Source organism: Saimiri boliviensis, chromosome 1 (genome assembly GCF_048565385.1).
Source record: "Saimiri boliviensis isolate mSaiBol1 chromosome 1, mSaiBol1.pri, whole genome shotgun sequence".
In the NCBI taxonomy this organism is placed as follows: domain Eukaryota; kingdom Metazoa; phylum Chordata; class Mammalia; order Primates; family Cebidae; genus Saimiri; species Saimiri boliviensis.
Genome location: NC_133449.1, coordinates 290,508,535 through 290,536,144, shown reverse-complemented (window position 1 = coordinate 290,536,144; position 27,610 = coordinate 290,508,535). Strand labels below are relative to the sequence as shown.

At 42.9% G+C, this 27,610-nt stretch overlaps 1 protein-coding gene across 12 annotated transcripts in view; it reads right to left on the bottom strand.

Moving 5' to 3' along the window:
* CTNND2 (catenin delta 2) overlaps positions 1–27,610 on the bottom strand; it is a 937,699-nt gene that overhangs the window by 329,746 nt on the left and 580,343 nt on the right. The window lies entirely within an intron of this gene.

Sequence of the window (27,610 nt, the reverse complement as noted above, 5' to 3'; positions counted from 1 at the left end):
GATGATACTATCACTCCTCTCACTGGGTTGCTGAGGACTAAGTGATGTAATGGATGCATACTGCTGAAGGGGATGTCTGGCACAGAGTTCGCCTTCAATGAATGTCCACTATCAATATTTATCTGCTGACCACAATGACATGATCACCACTCCTTCTTCATCCAGGAAGAGCTCCAAGACACAGAAATCTCCTGGTGCTTCTTGTTAACACAGGGAGGAAGTACGTGGCAATGGGAAACCAACCCAGCTGTCTCCACTTTGTTCAGTAGCCTCAGTTAGTTACTGAGGGTATTTTGAATCTCAGTCTTCATTCTAAAAGATATCTTCATTCTATGAAGATAATGGCAATATTGTTTGGCTATGTTCCCAACCAAATCTCATTTTGAATTGTAGATCCCACAATTCTCACATGTTATGGGAGGAACCCGATGGGGGATAACTGAATAATGGGGGTGGTTTCCCCCATTCTGTCCTTATGATAGTTAATGTCTCAGGAGATATGATGGTTTTATAAGGGGAAATCCCTTTCACTTGGTTCTCATTCTCTTTCTTAACCGCCACCATGTAAGACGTGCCTTTCACCATCCACCATGATTGTGGGGCTCCCCAGCCATGTGGACCTGTGAGTCCATTAAACTTCTTTTTTTTTTTTAACATTACCCAATCTTGGATATGTCTTTACCAGCAGCATGTGCAGTGAGCCAAGATCGCGCCACTGCACTGCAGCCTAGCACCTGGTGATAGAGCAAGACTCTGTCTCAAAAAAAGAAAAGAAAACAGACTAATACAAATGGTATCTGACTTACTGGTTGTTGAGGATTAATACTGTATTAAAATACTTTGTGAAATGTTGCACAAACAGTTTCATTATTTTTTAGTTGGCCTTTTGTAAACATAAACGCATTACACACAGGCACATACCACACACACACACACACACACACACACACACACTCACACACACACACACACGCTCTCTAATGCATAACATTGTTTCCTTCCTCAATGGTGCTCAGCAATGCATTTCATCCCTAGATGTATCCAGATTTTTGCAGACCTGAAACTTGAATAATAGTTTTGAGTCTCTCTAAAAAACATAAAACAAATATAAAATTAGTTTTTTTTAACAGAGGGCTATTTATTTAAACTGAGATCAGGGACAAGGAGCAATGGTGGGAGGGATTTTGTTCCTTTCAAGAGAGGGGCCAGGGCTTTCTGCTCTCAATCTAGCCACGTGGCAGCCCATGTGGTTGTACCACCCTTTTCTTCCAATCACCTTGTCCTGACTCAACTGTGCTCCCAGCAGAGAGTCTGTTTCTTCCTGGCCACTGTGCTCAGAGATCAGTCAGCTTCTCTTCCCCCTTTTTCAACATGTATTGTGAATCCATCTGTTTTCTCCATCTGCTGGGCATCTCCGTGTGTTTCCCACCAGTCTGAGCTCAATGAGGATAAGAACTGAGTTTAAGTAGCACGTTATTCCCATTTCCTTGCAGCATGGTGGGTTTATGTGCTGGCTTGCTGAATGAATGCATCTCGGCATTGCATCCACTCAGCCACCAGGCAGCAGTCTTAGAATTGCCTGTGGTCACTGCACTTGCATTCCCCAGTCACTGCCCTCACTGCCTTGCTCCCTTCAGAATGGTGTCTTACTGGGTGCTGCTGTAGCTCTTACTACACACGAAACATTGTTCTAAGCACCTTTCAAACACAAACTTCTTTCATCTTCAGTACTACTTGATAGAGCAGGTACTATTACCATTTCCGTTTGACAGACGAGGAACCTGGCACAGGAAGCATTTGCGTGGATTCCCCAGGATTGCTCTGCTGTAAGGAGCAGAGTCAGAATGGGCTTCGGCATCGGGTTCCCAATCCTGGCTTCTAACCGTTGTGCTCTGACCCCCTCTCTCCCTACCTCCCCACTCCAGTGCCTTCGGTCATGCCACGTCAGCTTTCAGGCCAATACTGTATTAGCCTGTCAGTGTTCCCGTGACACCCTCCGTGCAGCCATTTCCCAGGACAGCAATTCCATGTGCCCTCGCTGATATAGGTGGCTCTTGTGTCATTCGTCACATCCTATTGAATTGTTTGTGCATCTTGTTCACACTCACAGAGCCCTCCCTCTTACATGTCCCCCTTCTACAAATGTCCCTCAGTGTCTGCTATGAGCCGGGTGCAGACTTAGGTGATAGGTCCCCTACAGGAAATAAAAGAATTAACAAAGAGCACCTGCATCTTAATGTACAGTAACAAACTACGTTAAGCATCAGGAAGGAAAGGTTAAAAATGCCAGGATGGCTTTCAATAAGTAACCTGACTCAGATGGGCAGCTGGTGCTGAGGATTAAGAACATGCTCTTCTCGAGCGCATCTGAAAGATGAGTAGGGTTGGCCAAGTGAGAAACATGGGGGAGCGTCCTAGGCAGAGGATGGCCCCATAGGCAGGATTTGCAGCAGAAGCAAGTTTGGCCCATGAAGGGTGTTGCATGGAGGCCTACACAGCTGGCTCACCATATGCAAAAGGAATGATGGGACATGAGGGTGGGCACTAGACCTATCCAAGGTCTGAAGAGAGATATTTTTGAAGACTTTATATTTGTTCTTAAATGTAATAGGAAGACGAGGAAGAATGTGAGCAGGGGAGTGGCACTCTGATTTCTATACATGGAAGACTGATACTCACTTTGCTGTGAGAAGAACAGGTTAGAAGAGAGACAGGCTGAAAGTGCAGAGAAGCGAGGTAGGAGGCTCTGGCAGAAGAGGCGAGAGATGATGCTGGCTTAGAATGGGGGTGTGGAGGTGCAGCTGAAGATGGACAGATTCATGATATATTTTGGGGGAATATTTGAACATATAGTTGTTCTTAATAAATATTTATGTGAATAAAGAATGGTCTCTTTGCCTTTCCTCCTCCTTCTTTCTTTGCAACAAATAAAAAGTTGAAAGCTGCTTCCATCAACGTTGTTAGAGCATCTTTTGGGACAACTTCTGAAAACAGGCTCCAGGGGCTAGCATGGGGTGGATCTGAGGATGTCTGCTTTTCTATAGCCATTTTCAGTTGAAAAGATACTAAAATCATCTTATCATCCGTTCAACTGAGAATCAAGTTACTTGTCATTCAGTTGCCTTGGAAATAAAAAGACTTTTGCTTTCTTGATCTGCTGTTTTTTCAAAACTCACAGGTTGACCTTGGGCACTGTTAGGTAAGACCCAGCTATTTTTAAACTTTACGGATATGCTTTTAGTCACACATATGCATAGGAATGCCTGATGCTTTGATCTTTCAGCATGTCACTGAGTCAGGATGCCAAAATGGCTCAAAAGTTTGGCTTGCATTGTGCCCAAATGAAAAGGCAGAGAGAACCACGTGTGATCTTAAATTCATACAATTTGGTCTTCTGTCCCCAGCGATAACTCCCACATTCTGCCTCAAAACAGAGGACGGACACCTCCGCTGGCACTGTGCTTCCCTGTTGTGGGTCCCTGCAGGGGCGTGCTCAGGGGATCCGTGCGGGGCTCCTCTCTACAACCTGGGATCCTTACCAATGTCCTGGGGTGCAGGTTGGAGAGACTCTTTCAGAGTGGCCCCCTGAGGTGGTCGTGGGCTCAGTTAAATGAGGCTACTTTGCCCAAAGTGTGATCCCAAAGAGCAGACCCCTATTTTTTTCTGAACTGCCTTCAGAGTCATTTGTCAGTCTCTAAGAACAAATCAGTTTTAGTGCAATAGTAATTCTTTCCACATCCCACACCCAAAAATGTTTTCATCCCTTCTTTCTCTGTTCTTGAATCAGCGATGAGGTGAGGGTAGATCAGGCTATGCCCGTGAGATAACACCCAAACTACAAAGGTGGATGGGGTGTGTGTGTGTGTGTGTGTGTGTGTGTGTGTGTGTGTGTACCAGGGAGTACTGGGGGAAGCAACCTGGTGGGAAGAAGCCTTCTATTCTCAGCAGGAGACAGCAAGGCCAGGCCTGCTTTGGAGATTTGTTGTAAACACATGACAGGGGCCAAGAGGCTGAAGGAAGTTTTGCTTGTCGAATAATGCCGCACAATGTACATATTGTAAAACAAACCCTCACTAATAATAATGTGCGCCATACTGTTTGCACCATATCATTGTTTAAGGGATCGTCTTATGCTCATTTTAACTGGGGGCTCACGAAACAATTTTCTAAAAGAAAAACTTGGTTTTAGAAGAAAATATTCGTCTCATGATGACAAAAGTATCAATTATATAAATTTTCAGGATAAGTGAACCTTATTACTTTTGAGGGCAAATATGCATTACATTAGACTCATAGTGCTCCCTGCTGAAAGTCCTGCTTTAGTTACAATGGTGATGTTGCATAGTTACTGTTTGTTATGGGCTGAATGTTGGTGTCCCCGACCAAATTCACTCTTGAAATCCTAACTCTTAAGGGGCTGGTGTCAGGAGTTGAGGACTCTGGGAGGTGGTTGGGTCATGAGAGCAGACCCCTCATGAATGTGGATAGTGCCCTTATAAACAGTTCTGAGAGTCAGCCATCCTCTTTCCACCATGTGAGGAAACAGCAAAGACCGCTGTCCCTGAGCCAGTACAGTGGCCCTCACCACACAATGAACTTGCTGCTGTCTTGCTCTCAGACTTCCCAGCCTCCAGAATGCTCTCAGACTTCCCAGCCTCCAGAACTGTGAAAAATAAATTTATCTTGTTTGTAAGGCACCCAGTTTGTGGCGTTTTGTTATAAAAGCCCAACTGAGCTGAGACAGTGTTTTAAATTGTATGCCTAAGCATGGTCAGCCTCTGATTAGATTATAATTGCTTCTTTTAAAAAGCAAGCTATCTATTCAATTTGTAAAGAGGCTCTTAATTTATCACCAAGTGATTTAGAAACGACAAGGGCCAACAAACTTTTTCTGTAAATTACCACATAGCAAATATTTTAGGCTTTGGAAACAGTCTCTCACAACTAGCCAGTTCTGCTGTTAGAGTGCTGCAAAAGCAGCTGTAAACAATACATCAACAAATAGCATGGCAATAAAACTTTATTTACAAAAACAAAACAAAACAAAACAAAAAACATTATGGGCCAGAATTTTCCAGCAGTATATAGTTTCCCAATCCTGACTTAGGGAAGGTAGTAGGCACACTTTCCCTAAGGCCCCACTAATCACAGACTCAAAATTAGTGATGAACTACACAAAACATGAAGTCTATTAAGTGTTTAAATGTGTTTTGGTTTAATTTTGATTTTTAAACATAATCTTAGCTTTATTCAGGGCAAAAGTAATCAGAAGCAATGAATACTGATGCAAATCCAGGCAACATTTTTAATGGCTTGGACCTTTCCATTCAGATGTACTGAGCTTAGTCCTTTCTCACACCACTATAAAGAACTACCTGAGACTGGGCAATTTATAAAGAAGAGGTTTAATTGGCTCATGGTTCCACAGAGTATACAGGAAGCATTTCTGCGGAGGTCTCAGGAAACTTACAATCATGGCAGAAGGTGATGGGGTTGCAGGCATGTCTTACACGTTAGGAGCAGGAGGAAGAGGGCAAAGGGGAAGGTGGTACATACTTTTAAACAACCTGGTCTTATGAAAAGTCACTCACTGTCATGAGAACAGCAAGGGAAAAATCCACCCCCACCATCCAATTACCTCTCACCAAGCCTGTCCTCCAACACTGGGGATTACAGTTTGACATGATATTTGGGCAGGGACACATATTCAAACCATATCATTAGCCTCCACACAGAGTTCTCACTGGGGCACTGCCTAATGGAGCCACGGAAAGAGGACCACTATCCACACACCAGAAGGCTGGATCCACTGACAGCTGCACTGTGTACCTAGAAAAGCCACAGGCACTCAACACCGGTCCATGAAAGCAGCTGAGTGGGCTGTACACTGCAGAGCCACAGGGGCAGAGCTCCCCAGGGCCTTGGGAGCCCACCCCTTGTATCAGTGTGGCTTGGAGGTGAGACAGGGAGTCAAAGGAGATTATTTTGGAGCTTTAAGATTGAATGACTTCCCTGCTGGGTTGCAAGCTTGCATGGAGGCTATAGTTCTTTTGTTTAGGCTGATTTCTCCCTTTAAAACAGGCATATTTACCCAATATCTGTACCCACGTTGTATCTTGGAAGTAACTAACCTGATTTTCATTTTACAGGCTCATAGGTAGAAAGGACTTGCATTGTCTTAGATGAGATTCTGGACTCGAATTTGAGTAAATGCTGAAATGAGTTAAGACTTAGGGGACTGTTGAGAAGGGATGATTGTCTTTTGCAATGTGAGAAGGACATGAGATTTGGGAGGGGCTAGGGATAGAATGATATGGTTTGTATTTGTGTCTCTGCCCAAAACCTCATGTTGAATTGTAATTCCCAGTGCTGGAGGAGGGGCTTGCTGGGAGGTGACTGGATCATGGGTGCAGATTTCTCCCTTGCTGTTCCAGTGATAATCAATGAGTTCTCATGAGACTTGGTTGCTTAAGTGTGTGGCACCTTTCTCTTTGCCCTCTTCTTCCTGTGCCTGTCATCTAAGATGTTCCTGCTTCCCCTCTGCCCTCTGCCATGATTGACTGTAAGTTTCCTGAGACCTCCCAACCCTGAGTCCTGTACAGCCTGCATAACTGTGAGCCAATTAAACTCTTTTCTTTATAAGTTACCCTTTCTCAGATAGTTCTTTATAGCAATGTGAGAATGAACTAATATACTGTCTAATATGTCTTTATTATTTAACAAATATTTGGCCCTTTCCATTGAGCCGGGTCCTGGACTAGGCAGTGGCTAGGGAGAAAGAAATCAAACCAACCTCTCAGAGAGTTCCTGTTCACGGGGTACGACAGCTTTTACTGTGTTGCTCATTACCTCCTCAGTGCTGTGCTCAGGCCTGGCACCTAGTAGGTGTTCAAAAAAATCTTTGCTGACTGAGAGAACTGCCATATCCTACTTGACAGATCTAAAGTGAGCCCTTATCTTCCCCTCAAACTTAGTTTCTCCTTCTGCCTTCATCACTTCTATTTATAACTCTGTTCTCTAAGATTTAAAACCCCAAAGTCATCTTTTGTGACAGCTCACAGATCCATCCCTTCACTCCATCCTACACGTTAAAATCACTGTAATCTTCCTGCAACTCAGCTCTGATTCTGTCAATCCTCATTCATAACACCTGGGGTGTTGTCCTTTACCTTCAAAAACAAAGGCCATGCTGGTTCTGAGATACCTGAAGGACCCAGATTTACCAACCTCTCCTCTTTCTCTGCTTTTCTCCAGTGGCCTCTCAGTAGACACCTCTCTATGTTCCTCCTCCCTGTGAGACATTCACCCTCACACACTCCCCATGCACCCTCAACTCACATGCAGATACTCTCTCACACATACTCCTCATACACCCTCACCCACATGCACACTCACCCCCCTACACACACTCCCCATACACCCTCACCCACATGCACATTCACACACACTCCCCCTACACCCTCAATCTCCATGCACACTCACACGCTACATGCCCCCTCACCCCACATGCACCCTCACCCCACATGCACCCTCACCCCACATGCACATACACACACACTCCCCATACACCCTCACCCACATGCACACTCACCCCACATGCACACACACACACACACACACACACTCCCCATACACCCTCAACCCCCATGCACTTATATGCCACAGGCACCCTCACCCCACATGCACCCTTACCCCACATGCACACTCACCCCACATGCACACACACACACACTCTCCCCATACACCCTCACCCACATGCACACTCACACACACTCCTCGTACACCCTCACCCACATGCACATGCCACATGCACCCTCACTCCACATGCACACTCACACTCCACATGCACTCTCAACTCACATGCACATACAGTCTTACACTCTCCATACACCCTTACCTCACACACACACTCACCCTCACCTCACACACATACACACATACACACACACACCCCCCCATACACCCTGACTTCACACACACACACTCCCCATACACCTTCACCCCCACACTCACACACACACTCCCCACACACCCTCATCCCACATGCACCCTCACCCCACATGCATACTCACCCCACATGCACACACACACACACTCCCCATACACCCTCACCCACATGCACACTCACCACACATGCACACACACTCTCCCCATACACCCTCACCCCAATGCACACTCACCCCACATGCACACACACACACTCCCTATATACCCTCACCCACATGCACACTCACACACACTCCTCATACACCCTCACCCACATGCACATGCCACATGCACCCTCACTCCACATGCACACTCACACTCCACATACACTCTCAACTCACCTGCACATACAGTCTTACACTCTCCATACACCCTTACCTCACACACACACTCATCCTCACTTCACACACACATACACACACACACCCCATACACCCTGACTTCACACACACACACACACACACACACACACACACTCCCATACGCCTTCACTCCCACACTCACACACACACTCCCCATACACCCTCATCCCACATGCACACACACACACCCCATACGCCCTCACACCACACACATACACACACTCCCCATACACACTCACACACACTCCCCATATACCCTCACCTCCCACCACTCCCCCACCCCCACATACACTCCCTGTATTAGTCTGTTTTCATGCTGCTGATAAAGACATAAGCCATATCTGAGTCTGGGAAGAAAAAGAGGTTTAATTATACTTATAGCTCCATGTGGCTGGGGAGGCCTCAGAGTCATGGTAGGAGGTGAAAGGCACTTCTTACATGGCAGCAGAAAGAGAATGTGAGGAAGAAGCAAAAGCGGAAACCCCTGATAAACCCATCAGATCTCATGAGGCTTATTCACTATCACAAGAATAGCATGGGAATGACCGGCCCCCATGATGCAGTTACCTCCCACTGGTTCCCTGCCACAACACATGGGAATTCTGGGAGACACAATCCAAGTTGAGATTTGGGTGGGGACACAGCCAAACCATATCACTCCCCACACACCCTCATCCCACATGCACACTCACACACACTCCCCATGTGCCCTCATCCCCACCTTCCAAAGTCTCAGCATTCATGCCCACCCCATGCTCTCAGGCGAACACACTCTTACACAGTCTTTCTCACACACACTCAAAGCCAGCCAAACTTCCCTGAACAACTTGTCCTTTTCACATACCTGCACATTTTCTAAATGAGATTTTGCCTGTGGCATTTTACCCTTGCAGAATACTTTCATCTCCATTTAAAGACACCATTACAATCCATTTAAACTGTACTTCCTCCGTGGAGAATGAGGGCCCAGAGAATGCCTGCGGTTTGCAGCTCCTCTGACCCTGAGCACATGCACTGGAGCAGGTCAGAATCTGAACATTACTCATCTTCGGTGCAGAAAGGTGACTTTGTTTTTCTCTCTAAACTCTTGCTTGTTCCAGAGCTTCTATGAGCTTGGACTGACACTTTCCTCCAACCCCTTCAGAATCAAATGACATTCTAGTTAGAGTTGACTTGTATAGATAGGTCTGCTTTTCAACTCTGTCACAAGAAGGAAATCCCTCATGTTGTTCAGATTTCATCTTGTCCCTTCCCCTCCTTAAGCAGGATCTGACACAGCAGTAGGAAACAGGGCCAGGGTCTTACAGGGCTGTGCAGGGTCCTCCAGCCTCCTACAGGCCTGTGCAGGGTCCTCCAGCCTCAGTTCAGCTGCTTGGGGTGCTCAGGAACAAGGCTTTTTCAAGGCTTAGTGACCAGCTTTGCACTTTCTCCGACTTCCAGTCCCAAGATCCTCTTCCAAGCCCCTGACACTCTGGGCCCTTCTTCAGGGACCCTGTGGGAGCAACTGGAATTTCTGCCCATGAGTTGCAGTGGAAGAGAAGTGGAGGTGTTCATGAGCCCTGTTTCACCTGCTGCCTTTCTCCTCAAATGTGTTGGTGCTGGTGACCTGGGAGGATGGGTCTTCCCAAAATCTTGAGTGGAAAGCAGCCAAGTATTAGCCTGTTCTTACACTGCTATGAAGAAATAGCTGAAAACTGGGTAATTTATAAAGAAAAGAGGTTTAATTGGCTCATGGTTTGGCAGGGTGTACAGGAAGCATGGCTGGGAGGCTTCAGGAAACTTACACTCATGGCGGAAGGTGAAGGGGAAGCAGGCATGGCTTACATGGCAGGAGCCGGAGGAAGAGAGAGTGAAGGGGGAAGTGCCACACACCTTTAAACAACCAGATACTGTGAGAACTCACTCACTATTACTAGAACAGAAAGGGGAAAATCCACCCCCATGACCCAATCTTCTCCCACCAAGCTCCTCTTCCAACATTGGGAATTACAACTTGACATGAGATTCGGGTGGGCACACAGAGTCAAACCGTATCAAGCCAACAGCCCCTTTCTGGGGCCTCTGGTACCTTGGCACCTATCCACCCTGGCTCAATCTCAGGAGGCAGGGTCTATGGTTACCTTCTGGGGGCCTCACACAGCAGCTGAACTGTGGACTGGTCCTTCTGAATTTCCTGACTTTCTGATTCCTGCATGATGATTCCTCTTCTTTCCCAAAGTCCAGAAATGTGATCTGTGTTATATTTGGATTCTTGTCTGCTCCCGAGTCAGACCCCCAGCTGTGTTTTGGGAACCCTAAAAGTCTTCCTTTATCAATATCAAGACTGCTTTTCTTTTTTTTTTTTGAGACAGGGTCTCACTATGTCACCCAGGCTGGAGTGAGGTGGTGTAATCACAGCTCACTGCAGCCTCTACCTCCAGGAATCAGGCAACCCTATTCTCTTGCCTCAGTCTCTGAAGTAGCTGTGACCATAAGCATGCACCATGATGCCTAGCTAATTTATTATTATTATTATTATTATTATTATTATTATTTGTAGAGATAGGGTCTCCCTTTGTTGCCTAGGCTGGTCTTGAACTCCTGGGCTCAAGGGGTCCTCCTGCCTCAGCCTCCAAAAGTGCTGGGATTACTGGCATGAGCCATCGTGCCTGGCCCAGACTGGCTTTTTAAAATCAAATAATCTTGCATTCCTATCAAAATTTGGCTAGCCATTTAAAAATTTCTGAACCTCAAAGCTGAGCAATGAGCTGTGACTCCTGGCTCCCACTACATCTGAAGAAGTGAATGCCTTAGCTGCAGTGGGGACATGGTTGCAGGAGGTATGGTATAGCCAGGGGTAGCTGGTAGGGTGACCAGGGAAAATAAAGGGTGCCCAGTTACTGCTGAATTTCAGCTAAACAATGCACTTTTTTTTTAGAATAAGTATGTTCCAAATATTGCAAGAAGTGCACTATACTAAAAACTTCATTGTTTATTTAAAATTCAATTGTAATTAGGTATTGAGTCTTTTAATTTGCTAACCAAAATAATCATTAATTACAATTTTCCACTTTTTTTTTAAATTAGGCTACACTAGCAGTAAAAACTTTAAATAAAAACAGGGAACTGTAGTAGCTGAGGGTTCACCAGGAATGAAATACATCAATTTAGAGTTTTCAAAACTGTGATCCTCTCCATACTACCTCGTACTAGAAAGAGTGGAGCAGTTAATGGGGTAATTCAATATGGCCACTGACGGAATGGAGAGCACAGCTTTTGCTATAATTTTATTAGTTTAAATGTAATACACTCTTAGAGATAGTGAAGATCTCAAATTAGTTTATACTCCACATCTGAACAATGTTAAACTAATAGATAAACAATTCTTTACTGTTGATTCCATTGTTTTGTCCCATTTCTCTAACTTTGCCAGTAAAAACTGACTTCATAGCTCTTTTTTTGTTTTTTGAGACGGAGTCTCGGTCTGTCGTCCAGGCTGGAGTGCAGTGGTGCCATCTCTGCTCAGTGCAACCTCTGCCTCCTGGGTTCAAGCAATTCTATCTCAGCTTCCCCAGTAGCTGGGATTACAGGCATGTACCACCACACCCAGCTAATTTTTGTATTTTCAGTAGAGATGGGGTTTCACCATGTTGGCCAGGATGGTCTTGATCTCTTGACCTTGTGATCCGCCCACTGCAGCCTCCCAAAGTGCTGGGATTACAGGCATGAGCCTCTGCATGCATTACAGCATGAGCTCCCGACCCTTCACAGCACTTTCTATTTTCGAAGTTTTATTTGTTTGCACAACCTACTATAATAACTGGGAAATTGTAAACAATGGCATTTTATTTAGGAGAAATTATTAACATATGAATATATGGGGATAGATGTTTATGTTAAACACAAAACTCAGGGATCAATTGGGTTTTTGTTGCTGAGTAATGAAAACATAAAACTTTTCAATTTTTCCTTTTAATAATTCTGAGAGCTAACTCACTTTGTAGAACATGTTAGAGTTTTATTTTGAAAAACTCCAGTTTCAGTGTTTCCTTTCCATGCCACAGTCACTGGAGTGCAGGCTTTACCTAGCTATGGAAGGGGATGGCTACAGATCAAGAACTGTAGCCATCCCCTACAGAACTACACAGCAAGCTCGATAAAGAGTTTGACTTTTATGAAAATATAAATAACATTGCTTTGGAACACTCAGATCTTATCATCAGTAGATAGAAATTAACTTCATATTTCATATAATTCCCTGAGCAGTCACTGAAAAGGACAAGTTCTGGCCATTACCAACGTGGATTAAAATGCCTATTGAGACCAAGAAGAAAAGAGCATTTATCCTGCTAATTATGATTTCTTTCACAATACATTCTATTAACAAGGTTTCTAAATGTTAATCTGATTCCCAACCTAATTAAAATGCTACAACTAAGAAAAAAAAACACAAAACACAAAATCTAAACTATTGCTGGAGCATATAATTAGGGTAAATTTTTTATGTTGAAAACCAGTACCAACACTCACCATTTATTGAACACTTACTAGCTGCCAGGTATATTCTAAGCACTTTATTATTTATTTACTTGTTTGTTTTTTTGAGACGAGTCTCACTCTGTTGCCCAGGCTGGAGTGAGGTGGCGTGATCTTGGCTCACTGCAACCCCAGCTCCTGGGTTCAAACAATTCTCGTGGCTCAGCCTCTCGAGTAGCTGGGACTAGAGGCGCCTGCCACCACTCCTGGCTAATCTAAGCACGTTGGACGCATCATCTCCTCTAATGTTCTGGGGGCTCCATGAGGTAGGTACTATTATTTACTATTATTTTATGCACATTTTACAGGTTAAGAAACTGAGGCTTAATGATATTTATTACCTAGCCCAGGGTCACACAGCTAGTTAGTAGAAAACTAGGATTTGAACTCAGTCTTACCCTACATACCATAATTTTAACTGCCACACACCATATTTTACATCCTCTCTTCACTGATAACAGCATTTTGCTGGTTACGGCAGCATAGGTAGCTAGGCAAATAATACTTTAATACCCAGAAAACATACTGAGGTCAGTGCATTCTTGCATGGTTTCTAAATATCAGTTCTTCCCATTTTCCTTTTTCTCTGCAATAAACTCCCAATTATCCACTGCTTTAAATGCTGAATATCTTATTATAAACCTTTATGTGTCCCTCTATGGTACTTCGTCTACTGAAAATATATTTGTTAATGTTAATTATAAGTAGTTTTTAATTATTTTTAAATTTTGATTGGTTCCTTGAGTGAAGACAATATCTTTGCAGGGAAAGTATTTTCCAGTTATAAATATGACTATTTCTTTAATTCAAATTATGATATTTTTATCATTAATATATGTAATGTAGACTTTTAAAACCTCGATCCTTAACCTGAGATTCCTAGGTCCACAGCCAGGATTCTCTTACCCTCAAGTAACCCTGAAATTAAATGCAGAATTCTACAAGTATGGATCTATGTAAAGACGGAAATGTGAAGATGCTCAGAGCTTCCATCAGATGTTTGAAAGGGTCCAGGACTTCAAATATAGCACCAAATGGATCACAGCACTAAAATATTATCCGGATTTTTATGCTTCCTTGTACTAGAGCCCCTGCTATGCTGAGCAGAGTTCCAGAGTTAGGATTTGAACCACATCCTTGCCCACCTGCCAGTGAACACGTGTGGCATACTCTGAGGTGCTCAGACAACCCTTGGTTCCTCTGGTGAAGTACAGGATTGAGCTGCATTCTACTGACTTTGGTAGACACATGGAATCTGAATTACTTAGTTATGAACCCAATAGAAACTCCAATACACGGACCCACCACCTTCCCTCTGTCCATCACTCCCTCATTCTCTGGCTTTCCCCATGAGGCCAGACCTGAAGTCCAGCTGCTATCACCCTTTCTTCCTGTCCCTCCATGGCATTCACCTGGCAGCCTCAGAGGAGGCCTGACTCACTGCCTCCTCTGTCCCAGGTCCTCAATGTGACCAGAGACAAACATCAAGCCATGCTGAAGGGCGTCCTCTAAATTGACAACTACTCCCCTCAAGTGGGCACTCAGCCCTGTGTGGCAGGCAGTCTCACCTCTCTCCCCAGTCCATGCCCCCTCCCATGTACAGAGTGGGCACCCAAATCCTAACCCTCAATCCTTAGCTCCCTAGGCCCCTCCTCATGCTCAAGCAAGAACCTGATTTCTTTTCTCAGTGAGAGAACAAAAAGTCACCCTCTCCTCACCAGATCCTCAACCCAGCTGGGTTTGTTCTCACCTACTCTGCCTTTGCTTTTGTTAAAACGCAGACAAATCGTCCACTTTCCCTCTGACACCACTAAATGCATTCCTTCTCCCATAGGTAAGATCCTTCCTTACGATGATGCCCTCTTTCTCCCACCCCACCAAATTTCATCCACCTTCTGCAGCGTTTCCACCTGCATAAAAACATGCTGCAAAAGCTCTTACCTGAAATAAAACAGTCACAACACACTCAACCACTGGAGGTGCTGCCCCATTTTTCTTTCTCTACCCATCCCTAGAAAAAATATATAGATATGTCTATAATAACATCAACAATAAAATATATTAATACTGAGAGAATATATCTATATCTATATCATGTCAGGTATTGTTTTAAGGATTTTGCACATTTAACTCAAATTATTCCACACTACAATCTTGTAATTGTTAATAAAGGGCTGCTATTAGCCTCATTTTACTCTTGAGCTGAGTCACGAACTCACTTCCAATGGATGGCACACCTTCCATTCTCAACCTCCTTACCTTGCCTCATTTTCTGTAGAACTTCTGTCTACTTAAGATTGTGTTTATTGGTTGCGTGTCTCTCTCTTCTGACTACTACGTAAACTTCAACAGAACTGAAACTGTGCCTGTTTTCCAATACCTGGAATGGAGCCAAGCCCATGGCTGATAGTAAGTATTTGTTGAATAAAGAGTGTTAAAGGCCTACACAAATTTCTGTGTAATTATAGAGTCTTACAAATATGCAAAATAAATATCTGTAAATTAAAATGTCTATTCCATGGTTGTATTATTTAAAATCATCCTGTGAAGTCATTTGCAAAGTTTTTGTGTGTGACGAACCACAGAAGTAGTCTATAGTTTTGTGTATTTTTTCATGTATACAGTTTTTTCGGATTTTCATTAACTGATGATCAGAATACTTTAGCCTGTCATATTTTACTGTGAGATGGATAACCTGTTTCCTGTTTCCATGAAGTTGTCAGGCCTGCTTTGGCAGGGCATATGCACAGTCACTGAGCTGAACCCTGAGAACACTAATCACATTTGAAATGGAAATGATGCCCACTGGTTTTGACCATTCTACACGGAGTTTACATTACAGCTCATTAGTCAGAGGCACTGCTCAATTTCATTCAACTGGCATAGCTCACTTACAGCACAGGTAAATATCAAGAGGAAATTAAATCAATGCTCAAATACAATATTTTGTGTAATTCTTTTTTTCTTTAGTTTCTGTAAATTTGGTTGGCAGGTTTCAGCAGGAAAAAAGCTGTACTTCATAAATATTAATATATTTCACTTTGACTCATAAAAGTAAAGTTGCTTCAGGTTTCTTTTTCTCCACTCACTTTCTTGTTTATCTAAATATTGGTGTCCTCAGACAAACCAGCCACTATGTTATGGTTTTAAAAATCCTCTGCGGGTGAGAAAATAGTACAGCATACCAAACACTCAATCACCCGAAGAATTGAAAAGGAAAAAGTATTTTATTAGTCCATTTTCACCTTGCTGATAAAAACATACCCAAGACTGGGAAATTTACAACAGAAAGAGGTTTATTGGACTTATAGTTTCACATGGCTGGAGGGACCTCACAACCACGGTGAAAGGCAAGGAGGAGCGAGTCACATCCTACATGGATGGCAACAGGCAAAGAGGGAGGTTGTGCAGAGAAACTTCCATTTTAAAAACCATCAGATCCCACTGACTATCACGAGAACAGGATGGGAAAGACCCACCCCATGATTCAGTCATCTCCCACTGGATCCCTCCCACAACATGTGGGAAGTATAGGAGCTATAAGATGAGATTTGAGTGGGGACACAGAGCCAAAATCATATCAAGTATCTTAAAGCAAAACTCTAAAATAGGTCCTGGTTAATCTTAGAAAATTCTGAAAGTGACACCAGTTCCTAAGATTAAAGAAACTGAATTTAACACAGTTTTATATAATTTATTTTTTTGAGTTTGATAAACATAAAGATGTTTTCAAAATCTTATGCAATACATATTTTCTAAGTTGAAAATGTATGCACATGACCTCTTTTTTTCTCAAATAAATGCAGAGCTAAACAACACATCCTAAACATCAGTTTTGTCATCTTTCTAATATATGTAACATAAAACTGAAATGATCATGGATCTAACACCAACCAAAAGAGAATTAAAACGGTTTAAGTGATTGGGAAAATTGATATAAAAATGGACATTTTATAGCGTATGTGTATTGTGGTATTAAAAAGGAATTTGATTTTCCATTTTTGTCACTTGCAGCTATTGTGTTGATAGTAAGATTACTATGTCAAATTAACGTTATACCATGTTCTCCATCATGGATGCTGACCCCTGCTCTGGGATCATCATATCCATGCCTTGCCTGGGTGACGGTGTTCTGGACATGGTTGGAAGGTTTAAACAACAGCCACCAAGCCAGAGAGAAATAGCTCTGACTTACTGCCAACATTACAACCTTCTCCATCATGCCTGCACATATTGCTATTTAAGAAAGCCCTGTAATAGTTGCAAAAGTCATCCTTATCAACCCAAGGCATCTTGAGAATGATGTACTAAAAATGTGAAGTAGGGATTGTTATAGACTTTCATAAAAGATATAAAGTAGTACAATTGCAAGAGGAAGATGGAACATGTGAGGGAACAGTCCCTGTTTCAGAGACTGGAGAAATAAATAATCCCCTGATACACATACGCACCACACACACACATGCATGCACATATACCACACACACACAAACATAAAAATGTAATGAGCATGGTTCTTGGTGATTCATCCCTAGATATTTTCAGTATGAAGCTTGGCTTACAGCACTGCCCTCCCACGTCTGATTCTAAAGCAGAGGTGGGCTTCCTAAAGCTTTACCCCATTTCCCCACTCCTTATGGCCAAGCCCCCAGAACAACGGGAAGGCCCTGGTGACCCCTGTTGAAAACTGGTCCTGCCACATGGTGCCTCTGGTTGTGTCCTGTTCTGTCCCTCCCTCCACATGTCTGCAACTGCCATGCTGGGTAACTTTTGCTTCTTTATATGCATCATACTCTTCCTTGTTCAAGAAACTCATCATGAACCTCACTTAAGTAGCCTCTTCTGCAATCGCCTCTTGCGGCTTGCTGTAGAAAGCCTCTCCCTTCCTGCCCACATTAACTGCTCCTGCTCAGCCTCCCATGGCATCCGTGCCCAGCATTTTCACTTCACATGTTTCAGGACTGAAAGTGCAGGTCTGTCATTTTCCCAGAGACATCCCAAAGTTTCTTGTAGATGCAGACGTATCTTACTCATCTTGGTAATTTTAATGTCACCACAGTGCTTGCCACAGAGAATCTCTGTTGACATAATGAAGGCATAGTTGCATAATAACATTATGCAATAAGCAATTATGAATTGCCTCCAAAAAGACTGGTGATATAAATGCACTATCCCACACAAGAGTTCCACTGAAGTGTCATTTCTCTCTCTCTATAAAAGCAGCAACGCTACACTGGGTTGATTCATTTTTCAGTATTTTATGAAATTGTTCTATAATATGTATTTTGAGTGGCTTCTTGGATACATTTCTTATGTAAGCTTTTTTTTTTCATTTTGACAGTTACAGGATAAAAAGTGCCTTATTACAAGTAAGAGACTTTAAAATGTGCACAGTACAGAACAAAATGTATATTCAAAGTCAAAATAATTTTTTACAAAAGAATGGGTGTTCTCCTTCAGCAGGTAACAAAGCACATGCATGTGTTTTTTAAAATAATAAATACATTTAAAGAGATTGTATGTACACTTGCTCTGTGTAGGGAGATACCTGCTGTAAGGGGAAGGCTACAGGGCAATTTGTTGAAAGAAACAGATGTAAATTTAGAGATCAGAGGCAAAAAGTTAACATGGTCTTTAGTTCTGCTGGCAGATGTCATTATCTGACAAATTATGTCTGTAACATAGCTTCTTTCATGAATATGTGAGGCACTTTACCACACATTTGTTTGTCTGTTTCAGTCAGGATCTTGCTGTCTTGCCCAGCTTGAGCTCTATGACAGTCAGCTCACTGCAGCCTTGAACTCTTGAGTTTAAGTAATACTTCTATCTTGTCTTCCCAAGCAGCCAGGACTACAGTGTTCCAGCAAATTAAAAAAAAAATTAGAGATGGTGGGGGTCTCACTATATTGCCCAGGCTGGTCTTGAACTCCTGGCCTCAACTGATCTTCCTGCCTTAGCCTCCTGAGTAGCTGAGAATACAGGCATGAGACACTGCATTCAGGGTATTTCTTACTTTTTTTTTTTTTCATACACTGGCTCTTAAATTCAAAACATCCTGAAAGTAAGTCACGTGATCTATGATGATGAACTAAGTTGAGACACAGTGAGGAACAGGCAACTGAGCAAGTCATCGGGCTCTTAGCCTTCCCTCCAACTACCACCATTCCGAAAGGACTCTGGAAGCACTTGCTTTCAACCTGTTCCTCCCCCGAAAAGAAAACCTCACATCTTGGCAACTTACTGAGAGCAACTAAGGAGGCTCAAGGCTGATACCTTCATTTCATTCAAATACATCACACTTTGTGTTGATTCTTCCCTTGCCTTCAGGATAGTTTTAAAAGATGTTAGACAGAAAAGAGAACTCTCTGATCCAAAGCTTTGAAAATACAGTTTGTTTCTGTAACAGAAACAGATGTTTCAGAAAGTCTTCTTTGCCAACACTGAGATTCTTCAATGCCATCTGACCTATCCATGTCTAGTAAACCATGGTGCACTTCAAGAAAAAAAATCATGCTTTCTACATATCATTCGATCATTAAAATTATGAATGTTGTCAAATGACAGATTAATAAATGTGAAGGAAGCAAAAAACGATAAAGTTGCCTGTACCATTAGGCATTGCACTGAGACAGTCACAAGAAATAACTTCTCGTAGGAGACAGGGGCAAAAGTACACACTACAGACTCGAGTTATCTAACCGGGTAATCAATCAGTTTATCAACTATATTTACAATAACAGAAGAAACTTTTTAAAGGGCCCTTTGAAATAAATATGTGGGATGTTAATGAATATTGTCTAAGGTTTAAATCTTAATAACTTCATTAAAAACCTAAATGACATTTGCTGGTCATTAGTCAACTGCAGTAAAAATATATTTATATGGTACTTATTTTCTTTTCAATGTTCTGACATTTTAATTAGTATTTTCTAGTATTTTTTCCCTAAAAGATAAAAAAAACTCAAACATACATGTTCCTAGTCTCTAGAAAAACTGGACATTTGCAAATTGTCATGCCATTCCTCTGGCACATCTTTGGACTTCAAGATTTCTCAAATTATATCACCTCCATGTTTTTCCTTTCCCTCTCTGCCTCCCGTCATCCTCCCTTCCTCCCTTTGGATTCTTTCCTTTCAATGGATCTGCAGTTTCTGCAGATCTTCCAGGAGGAGCATGGAGGACAGAGATGCAACAGATATTCTAATTGAAATTGGCTTGGAAGGAGGATTTGAATTTTCTATTAGTAAAAAGAGGCAGCAACATTTCCTGCTTCTCTTCTCAAGTCTCTGTGCTAGTTCACATACTCTTTTACCTTACTGTATATACCTTAGCATTCTCAGAGAATGATAGTCTTCCGGATCACATGGATGGAAGGAATCAGGCAAAGTGGGAGGAAATGTGATCAGAGACTCTGGTGGGACAAAATTGTGAAGTCTTGTTTTCATAATGGGGATGTGGACTTTATTCTGTAGGCACCAGTGCACCAGCAAAAATCACTAAGAAACGGAATGGAATGATGTGTTCAGATTAATTTTGAAGATGGTCTTTTTGGTGGCAGGAGGATGTCTAAAGCTTAGAAAGTTGGGGACAGTGGCACAAGGTGGAGGCTTTCTTATATTTCCAGGTGAGTGATGAGGAGAATCGGCATTACGGTAAAGGCAGTGAAAATGAGCAGGAATTCTAGACGAATGAGATATTCTGCAGAAAAACTGATGGCCAATTTAGCGGGGTTTGTAAGAGAGAGGGAGGAAGGGAGAGAGGGAGTTCCTGAAGATGATGCCAGTGCTTCTAGCTTAGGAAACAGCCAGCCACGCCAGGTCACAGGATCCAGGAAGAACAGATTCAGGGGTCTTTGGTGATAGGATAATGAGTACTGTTTTAGATATGTTGGGTTTGAGATATCCAAAACAATTATTAGGTTGGTGCAATCATAACTGAGGTTTTTGCCATTGAAGGTAATTGCAAGACTGCAATTACATTAGCACCAACCTAGTATCTACTAGGTGCAAATATGACACTCTAGAGAGAGGTCTGGCATTGGGGACATAAAGCTGGGCAGGTGAGCAACAGGCAATTAAGCAGTTGCCAACAGAATTGTGATTAGGAAGGAGCAAGGTCCTAGCCAGGAACAGGATTCCAGTCCCCAGGGACGAATGGGAATCACCCACAGCAGGTCCAGTCCCTTTCTTTAAGGGGACTGAGGTGTTTGGTTTCAAGGTGGGGCCCAGGCTGATGGAAGCATGCAATTGCTGGTCATTAGGAGGGAACTCGATGGACACTCAATCCAGAAAAGGGAGAAGTCCAAGTCCTAGGTGACATGTGGAACAGTGTGAGGTTCATGTTCAGTGCGTGGAACAGTAAGCTACTCTGTCTTAGATATATTCTGACTATGGTCTGGCTTGACTCCAGACCTATAGAGAAAGAACCTTGCAGTGAGGGCAGCAGGGACCCTGGATAAGCCCCAGTTACCCTTTTCTCATGTTTATATGCCAAACACCAACGACTAGAAAGAATAATGCCCACACCATTTTCCAGGCAATCTTCCCCATCAGATTGAAACCCTGCTGAAATGCTCACTCCCTGTATAGAGAACATTTTCCAAGTCACAGCTTTGCATATCATTCTCCAAGTGTTACCGCTTGAAACAGCAGGGGAAACTTGAAGGGCACACTTTAGTAAGTCATCATCCTATGCTCACTTTTTTTGTTGAAAGTTACCAAAGAAACTTTCCCTTTCAGTTCCAATGACCATATAAAGAAAGCATGCCTTCACTTTTGTATTAACAGTCTGGGAAGTATTTGAGAATATTCCCCTTGGCTTCTCTTTTTCTAACAATAACGATGAAACTAAATGGTGTCTATCCTAACAAGGTCGGGGGCACATCAGGTGGCAGGGGAGAATTCTGGCTTTCTTGAAAAGATGAAATGCCTGACTTCTCAGCTGAGGGCAGCCTGCCACCTCCACCACAGTGTGCCATTGACCGTGGAGAGGGTAACAGGATGGGAAAGTGTATAGTTGGCCCATTGTTTAAAAGCAACTCCAGACATCCTTATTTGCTGTGTATTAATTGAAAGAAACCATTTGTTTTGTGGCTAAATTTGCTTCTGAAATTTGCAAAGAACGGAGTGCTGATTTCTCAGAAAACTGAAGGCCAAGTTTAATTTTTCCAGCTTTCAACCTAATGCATTATCCTTTTTTTTTTTTTTCTAAATAATGAAAGCTGTAAATGGAAATCAAAGTCTGTAGCACAAGAATGAACCCTCTTTGCCTGAACTGGTGCTTAAAGAGAGCTGAAACTCTTCATCTCCTTTCCTATTTCTGAGAAACTGGTTCAAAGGTCAAGCCTAATGGAATGCTTCAGAAGTTTTATTTTCCTTTGCAGGCTTAACGAAAGGCTTAGAGCTTGACCCAATAAAATTTAGATTATGAAGCATTCAGTTGCTAAAGGAATTTCCATAGTTTTTCCCTTTAAAATAAATCCTCTATAGATCAAAAGACAGTGCCTTGATATTTCATTAAACCAACACATATATACATGTCCGTTTTTTCCTATGACCATAAAGCTGTAACTGTTATTTTTTTCTTTTGGATTGAGTTATCATCACGTGGGCATCATTAGTACACAACTGATCAAGACATGCATAATTATTATATACAATTATTAAAGCATATAAATTGTGATAGGCAATTATGAATCTTAAAGATTATTCTATTGAAAATGTATCTCTTCATGAAGGGAGGCAGGGTTTTAAAAAAATAATCTATGCATCCACAAATATATGCTATCTATTGCTAGAATAAGACAAGCCCATTTCAATCTGTAAACCTAAGATAAAATTCTAATACCCCAACCAACTGAACTGACCTCCTCTTGGCCAAGGGGACCCTAGAGAAATCTTGAAAATTGAATTCCTGGCCTCATTATACCCTCTCCCTAGCTAACCACCATTAGGCTCTCTTTCCCAAGAGCTAAACAGAAATCAGCCCTTTGCAAAGACTCACTCCACCACTAGATCAACCAGTCACCTGACTCTGCCCTTCCCTTTTGTGCTTCTGACAAAGCAACCGGCTAGCATTCCTTCTAAACGGGAGACCACTGGCCATAGAGTGGTTCTCACCAGTATACCGGGGCTGAGCACAAGTGGCTTTTGTGCCCTCCGTTTCACCTTCTGATGTCCAGAGCCTAACTGTAGTATATTTAAATGTTGAGTCTCAACCACAAAATGAACATGGGATGCATTCTGCATATGTGTTAGCCTATTACACAAGCATGCGCCACCTCTTTGGGAAGTTTCCTAGCCAACTAAAACCTGCTGAATATGTACTCTGAGCCACCAGTCCACCATCAATTCCTGTTCCCTTTGCCTCTCCCTCCAAACTCTTGCTTTTTGCTTTCAAAAGGATGCTGTGCTTCTGGCCTGCAGGATGTGGTACTCTCTTTCAGAAATAAAGCCTTCCTTATCAAGTGTACAGATGTGTGACTTCTTTGGCCAACAAATCTGTTCCTAACTTTGGTTTTTACAGATGCAAGAGTTGAGAATCTTTGTCCACAGTACTATGTAGTAAGGTTTCTGGGGAGTCAGAGGCTGGCCTTTATTTGAGAAGAGGGTGGAGAGAACTGTGAGAGGGAGACGGAAAAGAGATTCAGGGAAGAGCTGGTAGACACTGGTCAAATGAGTGTCTTGAAACTGATTGGCAGGACCCCTCACCCCTGAGACACACCACCTCAGCCTGAAAGCAACTGATCTAGATTGTAAAGGGTGCAACTCCTATCTCTAACCCCCTGAAAGCATCCTGAACACAGCCTGCAGTACTGCTGCCTTCTAGCTGTACCTGGCTTTCTCTCTTCTCACTCACAGGCGTATAATGAGCTGTGTGCCTCCACTCCCTCATCCCTTTGCTCTCCGACTGCTCAACCCCAGGTTGGGGTGCCGAACTCCATGACAACGTGTAAAATGGGAAGACCCTTCTTTAATGAGGCAGAAGGAAAAGAGCTGGGCAACACTGAGCTCCAGATCAGAGCCTCTTTAACTTTGATGTGAAATGAATCACAACCAGGGAGTCTTATTGATGAAGATTCAGATCAGTAGGCAGGTGTGTTGGTGGGGGTGGGGGGCGGGTTTGGGGCACAGCTGAGATTCTGCATTTCAAACAATGAACTCTTAAGTTTCAAGGTGATGCAGAGGCATCTCCTGGGATGCATGCTGGCTGTAGAGAATGGCCTTACATCTGTCTGTACCTTGGTGACTTCTGATGAGCGTCTACCTGATTGTTAAAGAGCACATACAGGCACCATCCAATTTCTTGATGACAACCACACAGCATGAAATGTCTATATACATGGTCCACGTTGAGGTATTTCAAGCTAGAGGGTATGCTACAGGCTGAAGTTAGCTAGAGAAGACAGCCTGGATGTAGCTACTGCATTGGGTCAGATGGAGGTCAAGGGCTGGTGGGAAAGGACAAAGAGGAGTGGGTGAATCATTACAGCAAGGGAAAGAATAAGGCTTTGAGCAAGTATAAGTGATTCTGGGATGGTCAGTCCAGATGCCCCAGCAAACTAACAAAGGCTCAGTGGGAGAAAAAAAGAGATCTTAGGGGGATTTTGCATGGGCTGGGAAAGGGGCAAGCATTGTTTGAAATCTTTGAAAGGCAAGTTGAAATGTTTCACTTTTTAAAAGGAATAGATACTCTGAGAAAAATCTAAAAGGTAAATTGTCTTCAAAAACTATATTGCAACCTTCTAAAAAGTGAGTGTAAATTCTGTTGATCACATTCTCAACTATACTATACATCTGGATTCTCAAATTCAAGCTTCTGATCAAATAAAAGAAAACTCTAAGACTGCCAAGGTCAAGTGATTTTGCAGCCTTATTATGCCACTAATGTTATAATATTATTAAAAGTAATTTACAAGGTCAAACAGGATTAACATCATAATGTCAGAGCTTGATTTCTAACTTCTGCAAGAAACTGGATGTGGTCATTAAGAGATGTTTCTGGCCGGGTGCAGTGGCTCATGCCTGCAATTCCAGCACTTTGGGAGCCCAAAGAAGGCAGTTCACAAGGTCAGGAGATCAAGACCATCTTGGCCAACATGGTGAAACCCCATCTCTACTAAAAATACAAAAAAATTAGTTGGGTGTGGCAGTGGATGCCTGTGGTCTCAGCTACTTGGGAGACTGAGGCAGGAGAATTGCTTGAACCTGGGAGGTGGAGGTTGCAATGAGTCAAGATCACGTCACTGCATTCTAGCCTTGATGACAGAGAGAAATTCTGGCTCAAAAAAAAAAGAGATGTTTCTGATGATAAAATCAGTAATTCAGACTTGAATGTGTGCAGAAATCATCTTGGAATCTTGTTAAAATGCAGAGTCTGATGCAGTGAATGTGAGGCAGGGACTGTGATTCTGCATTTCTAAGCACCCAGGTCTGAGGACCTTATTTCAGATAGAGAAGGTGTTAACAAGTTTAAGTTGTGGTCAGCCAACTGTCTGTAATTTTTTAAGTACAATAATATATTTTACAGCAAAATTCAAGATGCGGTAGGCTAAAGATTTCATTTCAGTGATTTTAAAACTGAAGGAATAAAATGGAAATGATGGTGATTCTTATTTTGTAGAAACCATTTCATTCCCATAAGTAAGTATGTTCAATTTATCAAAGCACTAGTGATTTATGACATTAGGTTGATTTATTCATATGTTTAATGATTTATATGGAAAACCAGAAAAATGACTCTTTTTTCCAAATCTCATTTTCTATAACCTACACAAACCTTTTCAAATTCAGAGCAGATAAATGTGTATGTGTTGAACTGCATGTTAAATCTTAAACACTACAAAAAATTCTTTTTTTTTTTTTTTTTTTGAGACAGTATCTCATTCTGTTGCCCAAGCTGGAGTGCAGTGGTGTGGTCATGGTTTACTGCAGCCTTGACCTCTCCAGGTTCAGTTGATCCTACCGCCTCAGCCTCTGTAGTAGCTGGGACTATAGGTGCTTGCCACCATACCTAGCTGTTTTTTTTTTTTTTTTGTATTTTTTGTAGAGATGGGGTTTTGTCATGTTGCCCAGGCTGGTCTCAAAACTCCTGGGCTCAAGCAATCTGCCCTTCTTGGCTTCTCAATGTGTTAGAATTACAGATGTGAGCCATTGCGTCCAACCCAAAATTCATCTTCAGAAAAGGTACATCTGCATGAGCTAAATGAATGGCCACTTAATCTGCCTCCTTCTAAGCTTTCCCTGAGTGGCTATCACACTCTCAACAGCCCCCCTTTGAACACACATGTTCAGATTACTGCAATATCCCACTTCAGCTGAATGTTACAGAGATTCCCACTGACCCACAGGCAGCTCTGCCAAGAACAGGTGAGCTGTGTCCAGAGTGTTTCATCCTGGACACCCACTCATGGCTCCAGACCAAGCCTCTTGTGTTAGTTTGCTGGGCCTGCCATGCAAAATATCTCAGACTGGGTGCTTAAACAGAAATTTATTTTCTCCCAGTTCTGGAGGCTGGACGTACAAGATGCTGTAGCTTTCATGTTTCCTGAGGCCTCTTTCCTTGGTTTGTAGAGGACCAAATTCCCACTGTCCTCATGAGGTCTTTCTGTATAACCACATTTCTGATGCCTCTTCCTCTTCTTATAAAGATACCAGTCCTATTGGCTTGGGGCTGATCCTAATGGCTTCATATTAAGTTAATCATCTATTTTTTGTATTTTTTTGAGAGAATCTTGCTCTGTCGCCAGGCTGGAGTGCAGTGGTGTGATCTTGGCTCACCTCAACTTCTGCCTCCCAGGTTCAAGCTATTCTCCTGCCTTAGCCTCCACAGTAGCTGAGACTATAGGCATGCACCACCATTCCTAGTTAATTTTCATATTTTTAGTAGAGATGGGTTTCACCATGTTGGTCAGGCTGGCGAGGATCTCATGACCTCAATTAATCCACCTGCCTTGGCCTCCCAAAGTGCTGGGATTACAGGTGTGAGCCACCATATCTGGCCAAAGCTAATCATCTCTTTAAAGCCTTATCTCCAAATACAATCACATTCCGAGGTACTGGGGGGTTGGGATTTCAACATATACATTTGGGGACAGAATTCAGCCCATAATACCTCTTGTGAGCAAGTTATCCAGTGTGGGTAACTCAGGGTGCTACAGAGTTACCCACACTGGAGATATGCAGAGAGAGGAGAGGCAGAAGTCCTGTGCAAAAGCAGCCCAGGAAGTCAGAGCTTAGAGACCAGGAGAGAAGGAGGTGGCCAGAGGGAAGCGGCAGGGTGGTAGGGTCATGAGTGCAGAGGCAGAGACCCACACTGCTAGGCTCTGCAAAGGGGCTCAGCAAATGCCCGATTCTCAGCGTCATTCTCAGGGCTCCTGCCATGGTCCCAAAGCAGCTTTGGTATCCAGCACTGTGAGCTGGTTTTCAATGAGACTCGCCTGGGTAAGGTTGCTGACACAGCTTCCTGTCTCTTTCATATCCCTCTGGAAACTTACAACAAGCTCCTATTGACTGAGATAACCAGAGTGCATTTCATTCCTTGCAGTCTGTAAGTGATTATTGCAGTGAATGAGCTAATGTAGCATGTTACATACAGGTGCTTCAGCAGACAGTGTGGGCCTGAATAATAGACACATCACATGTGGATGTACGTAAGGGTCCTGTTACACGTTGCCTGTGTTGCCTTGATTTCTATTAAAGCAATAGTGTAAGGTAATCAGACAGAAACTCATTTCCTTTTTAAAAATG